Below are 14,562 nucleotides of genomic sequence, written 5' to 3' on the forward strand. Positions count from 1 at the left end.
TAAAAGCCTGACTCTCGCTAAAAGCCTGACTCTCACTAAAAGACTGCCTCTCACTAAAACACGCACTCTTGCTTACACAACCACACACACACAACCACACTCACACACAACCACACACGCACACACAACCACACACACATACACAACCACACAATAACACACAACCACACAATCACACACACACAACCCCACACACACAGCCCCACACGCACACACAACCAAACACACACAACCACACACACCACAACACCCATACAACCACACCCATACAAACACACACATACAACCACACACACACAACCACATTGTCAGTGCACACTTTCACCAGACACAGACACCATCAGTTGGCAGTGCCCGCTTTCACCGGGCACAGACACCACCAGCCGTCAGTGCACGCTTTCACCGGGCACAGACACCGCCAGCCGTCAGTGCACGCTTTCACCGAGCACACACACCACCAGCCGTCACTGCACGCTTTCACCAGGCACACACACACCACTAACCGTCAGTGCACGCTTTCACCAGGCACACACACACCACCAGCCATCAGTGCACGCTTTCACCAGGCACACACACACACCACCAGTCGTCAGTGCAAGCTTCCACCAGGCACACACACCACCAGCCGTCAGTGCACGCTTCCACCAATCACACACACCACCAGCCGGCAGTGCACACTTCCACCAGGCAGCCACACCACCTGCCATCCGTGCACAATTTCCACAGGCACACACACCACCAGCTATTAGTGCACACATCAATTGTTAACGCATCCACAATTAACTATTGTATCAATCGCAGTATGTCGCACTTTACTTTTAAACATATTCTTCTAAAGCGCAGCATGCCACCATTGCTACAAAAATAAATACACATTTTATAGACTTTTGTTGCAATTGGTATTGCAATATTTTGCAATGCCAATTGCTCAAACTTAATTAATGACAGACCTATTGAATTGTTAATGCTTGTTCTAGAATGCAACAAAATTAAAATGTCTCAAATTTACTGTGCAGTTATTTCTGGATATATTAGAATTTGAAAAGCACTAATGAAGCACATGTTATTGTAATTCTGAAGTCTGGTGGAAACAAATATTTTAATCTAAGCAAAACAAATTATTACACTTGGTTATGCCATTTCCATACATCCTTGTTTGTGTGCTGTATAGTTTTATCAGTAACACTGTACGTCTCTGCAAATTTCAATTGAAAATGTGTTGTCTGTAATAGCAGAGTACAATCACACCATGCACTCTCCACTCTACACCACTCCCCTCTACTCTACACCCTTCAACTCTGTGCCAATCTACACTACACCACTCTGTTGGAAAGTGGATTAATAGTAGAGGTAAATATGCATCTACCACTGGTAATAATGCCACAAACACAATATAAGCCTCAGAATAGGTCTCAGAAAATAAATTATTCCCATGCTCAACCTTTGGTAGCTTGGCTGTGAGCAGACAGGCTTAACTTCAAAAACAGGTATGTATAGCATTATTTAAAAACACAAATTCAGTAAATAATTAAGACACAATATATAATAAAAATCCAACACTAATTTAGAACAAGCATTTGCAATGCAATAGTTCTCACATTTGCGAGAGTTTACGCTATTAGCATAAATGACAATGCCTTTTATATGTTTTTATAATTAACACATAAATAAAAGGCACTGTCTTGTACAATGACTAGCTCAAACTCTTGTAAATGCGAGAGCTATTGCATTTCAAAGAAGGAGCCGCCATTGTCCAAGGCTGCTTAAGAAACAATTGATGAACAGAATGCTGGGCAATGCAAACATTCACCCCAGTCACAAGGATCTGGGTTTAATCCATCATTCTTTTGCTCACCACACCACCTCAGTTTGGACCCAGCCATATGCAAATCAGTCTTGATCCTGTTCCTTTTGGGAACAGTACAGCCCGAATTGCCAAGCCAGGTCCTCCCTGGACCGGAAACAAGCATCCTGGGACCGGTTTCAGGGCATCTCCCTTCATCAGCCAGGCTAGCTTAAATCCAGTGGTGTAGTGAACAGGGGACCCACATCTGGTCATACCCTTCCCACTTAGGGAGACATATGCAAAAGAAACAATTGATGAACAGAATGATAGACAATGCAAACATTCACCCCCAGTCACAAGGATCTGGGTTTAATCCATCATTCTTTTGCTCACCACACCATCCCAGTTTTGACCCAGCCATGTGCAAATCAGTCTTGACCCTGTTCCTGCTTAGGAAGTGAAAGCAGGCATGGCGTGCTGAATGTTGCAGGAAAGCATGTTGTGCCGGCAGTAGGAGAAACGATTTAAAGAAAATAGTGCTAATTGACTAAATAAGACAGACCGTGTAACAGCAGAAGTAAAAGGGTTAGTCCTTATTGAAGGTTACGAATGAAGACTAAGGAGGGACTAACAAGCCTATTAACGAATCAGAAGCCAGCATTTACGAAGGTCAATGACACAAGCCAATGACAAATATGGGCTGAGAGTGGGATGGGCTTCCATTCCATACTCCAATACAGCATGGCACTGAAACAAAAAAGATCTAATCTATGGAACCGGAGATATGAATTTTTAAAGATGTAGTACTATAAAGCACATAGAAACCTATAGCGCCAATTGGGACATCTGGTTGCGCTAGACCGGGACAAAGTCAAAGTTTCAGTCCGACCGTGATGGAGCCCTGCACGGCTACTCCTCGCGTTAGGTTTTGGTAATAGTTTTTTCATTCTGATTTAGAAACTTTTCTGGAGCTTTTATTCCTGCGGTACCTCAAAGATCTTAGCCCGTGGGGATTCGGTGAGGGAGGATTTGCCTACTTGCCATGCAACAAGCTCCTGGTCAAGCCTATGGAAGTCCGACCTCCGGAGCTTTCCAGCGGGACGAACCAGAGAGTCATGGCGGGCTCGCTGTTGAAGGGCGGCAAGACTCTCTCGGTTGGTCCTGGTCAACTTTCTATGTTCGGACTTAGACACCTTTATGGAGCTTTTTCAACCGAGGTCCCTCGTAGCTTATTACCAGGCCATATTCAGTGAGGGTTAGTCGTCTTGGGTTTCGACCAACTTCCAGTCAAATTCTGGAAGTCGAACCTCCAGAACTTTTTAGTGGGACGTACCTGGAGGCCGCTCTCGGTTGAGGGTCACCGGCTTGGCTGGCCATTTCGAGTTGGTGCAGTTAAGGAACTTTTTTTCAAAGTTTCTCCAAAGCTCTCCAAACTTCTGGAACTTCTTCCTGAAGTTCTTTTGAGGGGCCCAAAGAGGCCAAAACTTACTCCAAGGGTCTAGAAGCTCCAAGATGGTTCTTGAAAGTTTGGGACTTCAATTCCCACCAACCACTTGGACAACACCCTTACAAATCCACTGGTCAAACTCCAGGCTGGGGATTCGTGGTGGTGATGGTCCAGGTGAGCTCTGGTAACCTGTTACTTGCAGGGAGTCCACTCTTTAGTCTTTTGAAGCAGGTTAGATCCACAGGGCTGTAGTTCTAGATTGTGCAGCAGGCGCAGTAAGTCAGAGTGTAGGGCCTGGTTGGTGCAAATCAAACACCTCGGCATGGACCCTTCTTCTTCCTTTAGTTTCAAGCAGCAGATCTGAGAGGCACTGCCCCTCTCAGATCTTATTCAGTGTTCTCTGGGGTAGCACAGGAGGTCACTCCTGTCCAATGAGCTGCAGGGCAACATCCCAGAGCATAACCATTTCCTCCAATGTGTGGCACAGCGGTCTCCCAGAAAGCACTATTTCCCCAAAATTCAATATGGCAGAAATCTCAGCGGAGAGGCAGGAGCTGGCTAAACCAACCACAAGCAAGGCTCATCTACATATTCCTCCTCCCCTTGGTACCTGCACATTCCTTCCTTAAGCCAATCATCTGCCTGGATTCGAAGAGTAGGAGTGTCAATGAAACTGGCTTTTTCTGCCTGCCCTCTGCTTCTTTTGAAGATCATGGTTTACAGCCCCTCCCCTTGCTCTGGCACTCCTATGCAGCAGAAACCTCCCAGAATTGCTCTTTCACCCCAAGGGCTACCTTTCACCAAATCAAAGCAGACTGGATAATCCACTGAACTCTTATCAATCAGGGCAGATCACTGGAAGGCTGAATTACGGCTTACAGACAAGAAAGCCTTATGACTTCTTGTCTGCACATTTTAGGATTTTAGTATAAATTCAACAATAGCATATTGTTGGATTTATCAATACGAATCTAGTAAGTCTGTGAATGATATTTTTCATTGTTTCTTGACCGGAATTATTAACCCCTTCGGTGCTCATGACGGAACGGTTCCGTCATGAGCGTCGGTTGGCCTGTGCTCATGACGGAACCGTTCCGGCATGAGTCCATAGGTTCTTTAGAACCTTCAGCACCACAGAGGAATTCGTGCAGCACTGAAGGGGTTAATGAATAACTTCTTCCCATGTTAACCTATGTGGCTGGGGATCTGCAATGGGGTAAATTATTTGGGCGATTTCTGCCAACCAGGGATTATAAAACATCTTTTATAAGGACCCTGCCTATATCTATAGGACCCCCCGGCCCCTGAAACACATAGGTGAGACTTTAGGGGTTCTAAATATTGAAAAATATTGCAGATCCTCACTCCACAGTGCTCCTAGGACAAAAGTCAATTTTGGGAAGCACTTTGCAACAATGTGGGAAGTAAAATGTGCAATTTCACTAAACCCAAGGCATATAAAACCTTTTTTATAAGGCTCCTCTTTATAAGTCCCTGACACCGCTCCACTGGGACACCTAGGAGAGACCCTGGGGCACCTAATAGACTAAAATAGTGTAGTTTATTAAATTTTAAGTACTCCAAACACCAAAGTCGAGTTTGGGCAAAATGTAAATGTTAAAAGCAGACCTGCAACACAGGGCTGCTTTTAAACTGCCCTCTGGCCTTAGCAGTGCACACATGCAAGTGAAGAGAGGGCTGCTGGTCTTTAAACTGCCATGCCCTATTATATACTATTGCCTTGAAGGTAGTTTACCCCCTGCCCTATCATTAACTAGGGCCTTATAGGGGAGGCATGCGAATCATAGGGGTACCCTAACCCATATTGTACCCTAGTGTATGTACATTTTCACTCTATTCTAAGCGTGTTTTCAGCATAGCACTGGCCCTGGGTCTGGTTAGGCATAGCTCAGGGACAGTCCGAGTCAATTACCACCGTCAGTCAGAAAAATGGGGATGCCCAGGGCACAAGGATGATTGTGCAACACACTCTGCTCTACGACACTCTATTTCACATTAAGCCACTCTACTACTTTCTATGCCACTTCACTCTACGACACTCCGCTCTACGATAGTCCACTCTACACTACTTCATTACACTCCTCACCACTCCACTCTAAAACACTTTGTCAGTCCACTCTATTCCATGACACTTCACTATACTGCACTCCATTTTACTCCATGACACTCCATTCTACTGCACCCCACAACCCTCAACTCTTCACCACTTTTCACCACTCCACAATACTCTAAGCCACTCACCTCAAAGCCACCCCACCCCACTGTACGACACTTCATTCTAAAACACTTGACGCACTCCACTGTACTCCACTATATGCCACTGCACTGTCACTCTATTCCACTCTATGACACTCAATTCTGTTCCAGTCTACTCCACTCCAATCAACAACACTCTACTTTACTCAACAACACTCCACGATACTCCACTCCACTCTACTTCACTGTATAACACTCCACTGTAAGACACTCCATGACACTCCACTGTAGGACACTCCACCCTTTGTCACTCCACACCACTTCACTCTTCGACAGTCTACTCACTGTACGCCACTCCACTCTGTCCCTTCACTTCACACCACTCTCCTCTACACTACTAACTTTTAGTCATGCTGGACAACAGCCATCCTGATGTACAGGATGGCTAAAGCACATTGGCAAAACCAATAGCTTTTGCATAGGCGAGACCTATTGGATTTGCCAATGCTTGTTGTATGTGCTTCTACCTACTCCTTGCCTGCAAGCAGGTGTGTCAGTGTTCAATGTTCTTTGGGTAAGCTCGTTTTCTATGGTCTTGTAGACAGGTGAGAGTGGCATATGTGGTGCTACTGGATGCTCTTGTGTGTGCCTACACCCATGCATTTGCAACTGGCAGTTTGATGTGGCTGTTGATGTCATGCCACCTTAAACTTGGATCAATAACCATGCACCTCCTGGTACCACCAACCGCCTGGTATCTGCTGGTTGTTCAAACTCAGATGTTTTTCTCACTCACTGACCAGCTCCATGAGAGTAGTCTTACATGTTTAACATGTTCTCTGTGAGAACACCCCTATCTGCACCATTGTATGTATCTTCCCCCTTGCATTCTACGGTCCCGGTTGTCTCGCCCCAAAATTTGCTGTATCTGCAAGATAGTTTTTTCTGTGTTCTGATGTTTGAAGGTGTATTGATGCCAGGCTTGTAAACCATAGTGGTACCCAGTTGGGTAAGCTCTAATGCGATTAATACAAAATATTTGTCATTTTTGTAGATTTTAATGGCGGAAATTAAGGTCGTACCACCAACTTTATTTAAGTAAACATTTTTTTTTACTCTTCCCTGGTGCCACCTAAATTAACCATGGTTTTTCAGTCATCGGTTGTTTTATTCTACTATCAAATTATACGCAATCCAAAAATAAATATCTTCCCCTCAGCACAAAAAGGCTTTATGCGTTGACAGTGACAGAGCATTTGTTCTATTCATTTTAGAGCTCTGCTTAGTTTTGGATGTAAACCATAATTGAAGAATTTCCCTGGGGTTATTTTCTTTCTAACGGAGGAGTTGTAGTTAGGAGCTGGCTTTGCATTTGACTGTTGATGTGCAATATTTGCTCCCCTACAAATGTCAGTGTTGGTCCTGTGCATAGAGAGATTGGGAGCCAATCTAACCTGGGCCCTGTTGCCCTAAATGGGCTTAAGCAGGCTTCTTACTGCAGAGCCACAGTGTCAGTCAGTCAGGCCGGGCAGTTTCCAGTGCCAGGCTTTCGCATGTGCTATGGCTTAAGTATCACATTTAATAAATTGCCAGGACAAATTTCATACATAACTCCCAGGGCACACCATAACTCCAGCTGTGTGTCTCACGACAAACAACACAAAGCTTCGCCGCCTTCAGTGACATGAAAGAGAACTTGGCGGTAATGCAGTTATGCCGGCTTCCTTGCGGGCCATTCCCGTGGATGATTTGGATGTTTGATGTATCTGCATATGTTCAAATTACATCTATGTGGGGTATGTGTTCTCATGCAGTGGACTTCACACAGGCAATATTCTCTTTTAATTTCTGCCAGGACCACCAAGCGCTATGTGTTTGATATTGATTTGTTGACCTTGGAGTCAATTTCAAAATCACAATTTTTTATGTTGATGGGAGCCAAACAGGCACTAAAATACAATATATTTCGCAATGATCAATAGGTCCACACACTTATCATTCTACTATTTCAGGATTAAATGCTTCTGAAAATCCATGGCCATATGTCCTACGTTGTTCAGCTTTCCTGCCACTGCTGATGCACTTTTTTAGGTTGAAGCCTACTAGACAGCGCAGATGTCTGGTTTGTTAACGACTTCTTGGGGACATTCGGAAAACTTCCCTGGAAATGCATTCTGCCCATTGCTTGCCATTGGTTTTGTAGCTCACATTTGCTTGCTTTCTGTTTGCTGGCTCTATTTGTTTTAGGCTGCCCAGCTCGAGTTTGCCCCTTCCCCAAGCCCTGCTTTTTTCCACCATTGCTCAATATCTTTAAACATGCCTTTAAATCTTGTTCTTATCTTTTCACGTTTGCTGTGATCTCAGACACAGAGGTCAAATCCCAGGGTGTCTTTTCCAGGGAGCTTGGTGTTTACTTTTCTTTTTCTGACTTTAAAGTGAGAGGATTTATGTAACAATTGTGCTGGCTCCGAGGGAGGGTGGGGAGGGGAGTGCTTGACGAAAGCTGTAGACGTTGTTTTTTTCTCAGCGCACAACAACATTTAAATGCCTGTAAATGAACTGTGCAAATATCTCAGAATTAGAAAAACCCAAATGAAGCAAATTTTTGGGTAATTCTGAAGTGTGGTGGAAACAAATATTCTAAGATGATCAAAGCAAATCAATACACTGGGTGATTACATTTCCACACATTATAGTTTGTGTGCTGTATATTTTTATCATTGAAACTGTATGTCTTCAAATGTAATGGTGCTTTCAAATGAAGATATGTTGTCTGTAATGGAAGTGTGCTACCACAACATGTATATTCCATTCTACTCCACTCTACTCTGCATTACTCCACACTACGCCACGCCACGCCACTCCACTCTACTCCATGCCACTCCACACTGCGTCACTGCACTCTCTTCCACTCTGCACTTCTCCACTCTTTGCCATTTCACTCTACGTCTCTCTACTCTGCACCACGCTACTCTACACCAATGTACTCTTCGCCACTCTATCCTGCACCACTACAATCTTCGACACCATAGTGTAGGCCACTCCACTCTAATATACAGAACTCCACTCCGCGTCACTTCACTCTACGCCACTCTGCAATTTACACCAGTAGAATCCACACCTTCTTATTTTACTCTGTACCACTCCACTTACACCCCGGCACTCTATGTCAGTACACTGTACGCCACTCTAATCTACTCTGTTCAACTACACCTTGGGACACTGCGCTCTACACCACTTTGCGCCAATACTACATGCTACTGCTCTCTACCCTGCACCCCTCCACTCAATGCTACTTCACTCTACTCTGCACCACTCCACTGCACTCTACCCCCTGTGCCACTCCACTTTATGCGATTTACAAAAGGGGGTGGTGATGAACAGAGTGTCTGAATTGAGCAGACCACTCTTACCCAGTCCAAAGATCAGGGCTTGATCCATCACCGTTATTTATCTCACTGCCCCATCCCAGCTCAGAATCTGGCTATATGCAAATCAGTCTGTCCCTGGCCCAGTGCATCATGGGAACAGGGCAGACTAAACTACCAAGCCAATTCTTTACCAGAAAGGAGACAAGCTACCGGGGACCGGTTTCTGGCATTTCAGCCTCTTCGGCCCGGCTTGCTTGAATCCTGATGGAGCAGTGAGAAAGGGACTCATGTCTGAGTATACCCTGCCACACCTATAGTGGCCAAAATCGATTTACAAAAGGGGGTGGTGATGAACAGAGTGTCTGAATTGAGCAGACCACTCTTACCCAGTCCAAAGATCAGGGCTTGATCCATCACCGTTATTTATCTCACTGCCCCATCCCAGCTCAGAATCTGGCTATATGCAAATCAGTCTGTCCCTGGCCCAGTGCATCATGGGAACAGGGCAGACTAAACTACCAAGCCAATTCTTTACCAGAAAGGAGACAAGCTACCGGGGACCGGTTTCTGGCATTTCAGCCTCTTCGGCCCGGCTTGCTTGAATCCTGATGGAGCAGTGAGAAAGGGACTCATGTCTGAGTATACCCTGCCACACCTATAGTGGCCAAAATCGATTTACAAAAGGGGGTGGTGATGAACAGAGTGTCTGAATTGAGCAGACCACTCTTACCCAGTCCAAAGATCAGGGCTTGATCCATCACCGTTATTTATCTCACTGCCCCATCCCAGCTCAGAACATGGCTATACCCCCTGTGCCACTCCACTTTATGCCACTGCACTATACACACTGCATTTTACTCTGCACCACTGTATTCTACTCCAGTTCACTCTACGACACTCTACTCTGCAACACTGCACTCTCCGCCACTGAGCTCTTTGCCACTTTACTCTGCACTACTACACTTCAGCACTACATGCTACTCCACTCCTCTCAACTCTACTCCGCACTACTCTACGTCACTGCACTCTATGCCACTGCACTCTGCTCCACTCTATGCCCCTCCACTCTATGCCCCTCCACTCTATGCCACTCCACTTTATGCCCCTCCACTCCATGCGCCATCCACTCCATGCGCCATCCACTCCATGCGCCATCCACTCCATGCCCCATCCACTCTATGCCCCATCCACTCTATGCCTCATCCACTCTATGCCCCATCCACTCTATGCCCCATCCACTCTATGCCCCATCCACTCTCTGCACCTCCACTCTATGCCCCATCCACTCTGCCCCTCCACTCAATGCCACTCTACTCTGCGCCACTCTATTTTGCACTACTGCACTGTACGCCACTGTATTCAGTGCCACTCTACGCTTCTATACTCTGCTCTGTACCACTTCTCTCTATGCCAATCTACTATGCACCACTTCACTCTACACCACTGCACTGTAGTATGTACCACTCTAATCTACACCGCTGCATTGTATGCTGCTGAATTCTATGCCACTACATTCTATTTCACTAAACCCTGCAACACTCTTTGCCACTGCACTCCACACCAGTCTACTCTATGCCATTCCACTGTTACCCACTATGCCATTGCACTCTACGCCACTCTACCCTATGCCACTCTACTCTATGCCACTGGAGTCTACGTCACTGCACTCAACTCTATCCCACTTTACCCTACACCACTCTACTCCACTGGAGTCTAGGCCACTGCATTCTACTGTATGCCACATTACTCTATGCCACTCTACGCCACTGCACTCTACAACACTCTACTCTGCACCACTGCACTCAACGTCGCTGCAGTCTACTAACACTCTAATCTAAGCCACTGTATTTTACGATGCTGCATTTGTACACCGCTGAATTATATGCCCCTGCGCTCTATGCCACTGCACTTTATATTACTGCAACACCATACGCCAAAGCACTCTACACCAGTCCACTCTGCACCACTGTACACCACGCTATGAGACTCACTCTATGCTACTCTAATACGCAACACTGTATGCCACTCCACACTGCGACACTGTACTCCACTCTTTGCCATTCCACTCTACCATACTCCAAACCATTCGCCTCTCCATCACTAACCTTGCCTAGGTGAGACCTATTGGTTTTGCCAAAGCTTCTTGGCTTCGTATAGTTTTAGCTGGTGACTTGGAAGGGCTGTGACGGCCTTCCTCTGCGCGTGGCTGATGGATTCCTTCCATCTGACTTTCTGTACCATGTGATCTCTGATGTTCTAAACTGTGAACGTTTTACGCCCATCTACATTCTCTCAACAGCTAGTATTAGTTGTAAAATGACTGCTTTAATGAATCGTATTGTATATAGAAAACCTTTTGTGATGCTCTGTTTGTTCTCTTTCTTTACAGAGTTCTTAACTAGTCTGTGACACAGACCATCTACTGTTAGAAATTAAATATTCACGGTAAGTGTTACATTGCAAAAATTAAAGCCTGTGTGATGAGACCTGTAACAAGAACAGTAATGTAGTAGCTGTGCACCGACTTCTTACCTGCTCTTTTATTCAAGTGCGTACAATGTGCATGATTGTGAGCAAAGTGTTTTAATACCTATCACACCTGTACTTAGACCTGTGGTACGTTCCTACTGGGAAGTTGCATTCAGCCGGTTACCCGCTTTTAGCCTATGTAAAACGTGTGGGTTCTTCTCAGTTTTTCTATCATTGAATGTTATGTCCAAAGAGAGAGGTGGATGCATTTGGAGTGAAGGCCATCAGCTGACGTCCAAGTGTGAGTTAGCTTGATCCCAATGATGTCAGATTGCAAATAGGTACAGGAGATCCACGCAACTCCAAATGGTCCAATGATTCTTTAACTAAATGTTCAGGGTCCAGAACCACCATATCAGTTTTACAATGTCTGGATCTGCTAGTGGCAAAACAAAGGAAGGGACTTCGCCTACCTTTCAAGCATCGTGGGAGAAGCGGGCAGTGTATAGTGTAGACACAAAACTAAGGATGGAGCGTATGAAGGTTTATTGCTTTCTAGTCAAATGCTTCCCTCAAAATACCTTCCGTCTGCCTCCCAACCGTCAAAACTCTCAATGTTTCAGAAAAGTCTTGACGGCCGGCCAAACCGACATGCGCACTTGCAGCAGTATTATTATCATTATTATTACAATTTGATATTGCGCACGAATCACCCCGGCAAGGGTATCTTAGCGCTTGGTCAAATGCAAGCCTGTGTATAAGATCTAGAACAGTACTGTTTTTAATGATTTCCTGAAGTTGAAGGAGATAGGACAGTTTTGAAGGGAGAAAAGCAAACTGTTCCATATGGTGGGAGCCACATAAGAAAAGGCTCTGCCACCACATCTGGCGCGTCGAATGTGTGGAATCGCAAGCAGCTCTTTACCACTGGAACACAAATTCCTAGTGGAAAGATAGCGCTTGTGTTTCTGACAGGGATACTGGGAACATTTTCTCTGGAGTACTCACCACTCCTGCTGCAGCTGCTGTCATTCAGGATGGCCCGGCTCCACCCCGCCCTTGACTTGGCTCGGTGAGGAAAAATTAAATAATAATAACCTGCTGAATTATAATTTTATTTTTCATGTTTTCACTGCTGAGAGAGCAGTGGGGTGACGCTCCTCTGCCTTAACGGAGAAGCTGCTGCTGCTTCCCACCTGCTTAGAGCATGTCAGAAATATCTTCGTTAAACTCCCTTGAATCAGGAAGAACCTGCTCAAACGGATGAGAATCCCAATGCCAGGAGGGTATTCCCCATTCTAGGAAGGTTGACGAGTGGTTTCCATTGTCTAACGTGGAGATAACCGCTGGAATCATTAATTATGCCCCTGATATCTCCCCACAGAGATAATAGGAAACTCATAATGGAAATCCAAATTGCGACCTAACGTGTCCGTAGCATGTCAGCAGCCTATATGAACTACTAGCCCCCCGTTATTTGTAATTTAAAATAATTCAGCTATTAAAGCATTAGTCTAGTGAGTAGTGTATGTGTCATTAACAGTGTGAATTAGTGATGCTGGAGTGGGGTTTAGCATTGCAGTTGAATGCTGCACGACTTGCTAGGAGCATAGGGTTGCAACACTCATTGTTGGCTCACCACTACCTTTATGGCCCTTGAGCTGTAAAGCATTCTGAATGTTGTAGTCTTAGTTCTCTTCCACTAAACCAGTTGGACAATAACATTGATTTGTGAAAGGTGAAAACAGGAGTGGAAAACTGTTATACTTTATGTAATACTAGTATTTCTCCCTCACCCCCGTTGCCCCTCCTAGTATGCCACTCCTCACCTTTGTTCCACCCCTTCCCTCCCTCCATATTGGTACGCTCAGGAGTGCCCCTTCTTAGAATGTTGAGGTGACATTGCATGATTCTTTGTTGAAGTGACTTGGAGGTGTAAGAAGTAATAAAGGCGTTCCTCTTCATCCATGTCTTGGATTTATTTCCCACAAAAACTCAAGTGAAACATGGAGTGATTTGAGAACCCCATAGTTCTGGTAAAAGCTTAGTGCAGTTTTTAATGCTTTCCAGTACACACATACTGTTTTAACACAGGTAAACAAGAGAAGGTATAACAGGTCAGTCTCATGCAAGGGTTTAACTCTCATTTACCACCTGCTCGAAGCGGGTGATAACTGTGATCAGTGGTTTCCATGCAGTTTGGGGGTGGAGGTAGGGGGTGCAGTAGGGTGACCAGATTCTCAAAACAAAAAATGGGGACAGGTCATTGACATAGAAGTAGGACTACGGTTTGCAGTAACCATCAACATAAAAGTAGGACTATTTGACAGCTGTCATAGACAGAAAAAGGACTACAATGACAGCTCCCTCCACAGACCAAGATTCAGCATTACAGACAACAAATCCTAGGTCTTTTATTGGCACCCCTCTCCTTTACGCACCAGCATTAGTACTTTTTATTACTTTACACTTTTAAGGACTATAGCATATATTTGCGAAAAATCAATAAAACATCACAGGCTAGCAAACACCAGTTTTATTAGCTTTATTAATGCTCTTTTCTATAGCTGCGTGTCAGCACCACGTAAAGTACAACTCACTAATGTTGATTAGTTGCTCATGACAGAAAAGCTTGGGAGGTAAACTGCAAAATGCTACATTGCCGAAGGGCAGCCAATGAAAAACAGGGACATTTCTGTGTTTAACGGGGACACTGTTTGAAAACAGGGACATTTGAGTCACTTGGAGACAAGTGTCGGGACACTTCTCCAAAAACGGGGACCGTCCTGGAAAAACGGGGACGTCTGGTCACCCTAGGGTGCAGGCAAGGCTGGGGGTGGAAGGATAAGAATACGTTTGTCAGGGTCCGGAGGATAAGGTTTGATTGTTGCAGCCAAAGTTTCATGCCATTTCCGGCTTGTAAAATCAGGTCGCGCGCACTTCCTGCTCCTGGAATGTTCGTGTTGTCCGGTTCAGTGATATCCCACATGAGGACACAACTCTACCTGAGTTGTAATTAGGCCCGATACGTTGATTTTATGCAGACAATTTTCCTTTATTTGTAAACAATTTTTTTATGTGTTCGATCCTTGAGTGGCTCACCGTTTAGCGCGAAGCAATGTTTAAGCTTTGATGTATTCAGTTACTTTCAGATTGTGCCTTAATTCTGGTCCCAGACAGTAGCAGTCTGTTTTCCAGTAGGAAAATTGGAAAAGAAGTTTAACAACCACCCAAAATTGTTTTAACTTTTTTAAAAACAAAATTGGGCCATT

The 14,562-nt window shown here is 45.0% G+C and overlaps 1 protein-coding gene across 2 annotated transcripts in view; it reads left to right on the plus strand.

The window, feature by feature from the left end:
- Positions 1-14,562, plus strand: part of TSPAN9 (tetraspanin 9) — a 998,831-nt gene that overhangs the window by 284,763 nt on the left and 699,506 nt on the right. For both annotated transcript variants that reach the window (XM_086921536.1, XM_086921545.1), the window contains one exon: positions 11,211-11,266. The gene's annotated coding sequence lies outside the window, so the exon portion shown is untranslated. The remainder of the gene's footprint in view (positions 1-11,210; positions 11,267-14,562) is intronic.

This window comes from Lissotriton vulgaris, chromosome 1_1, assembly GCF_964263255.1.
Source record: "Lissotriton vulgaris chromosome 1_1, aLisVul1.2, whole genome shotgun sequence".
NCBI lineage: Eukaryota > Metazoa > Chordata > Amphibia > Caudata > Salamandridae > Lissotriton > Lissotriton vulgaris.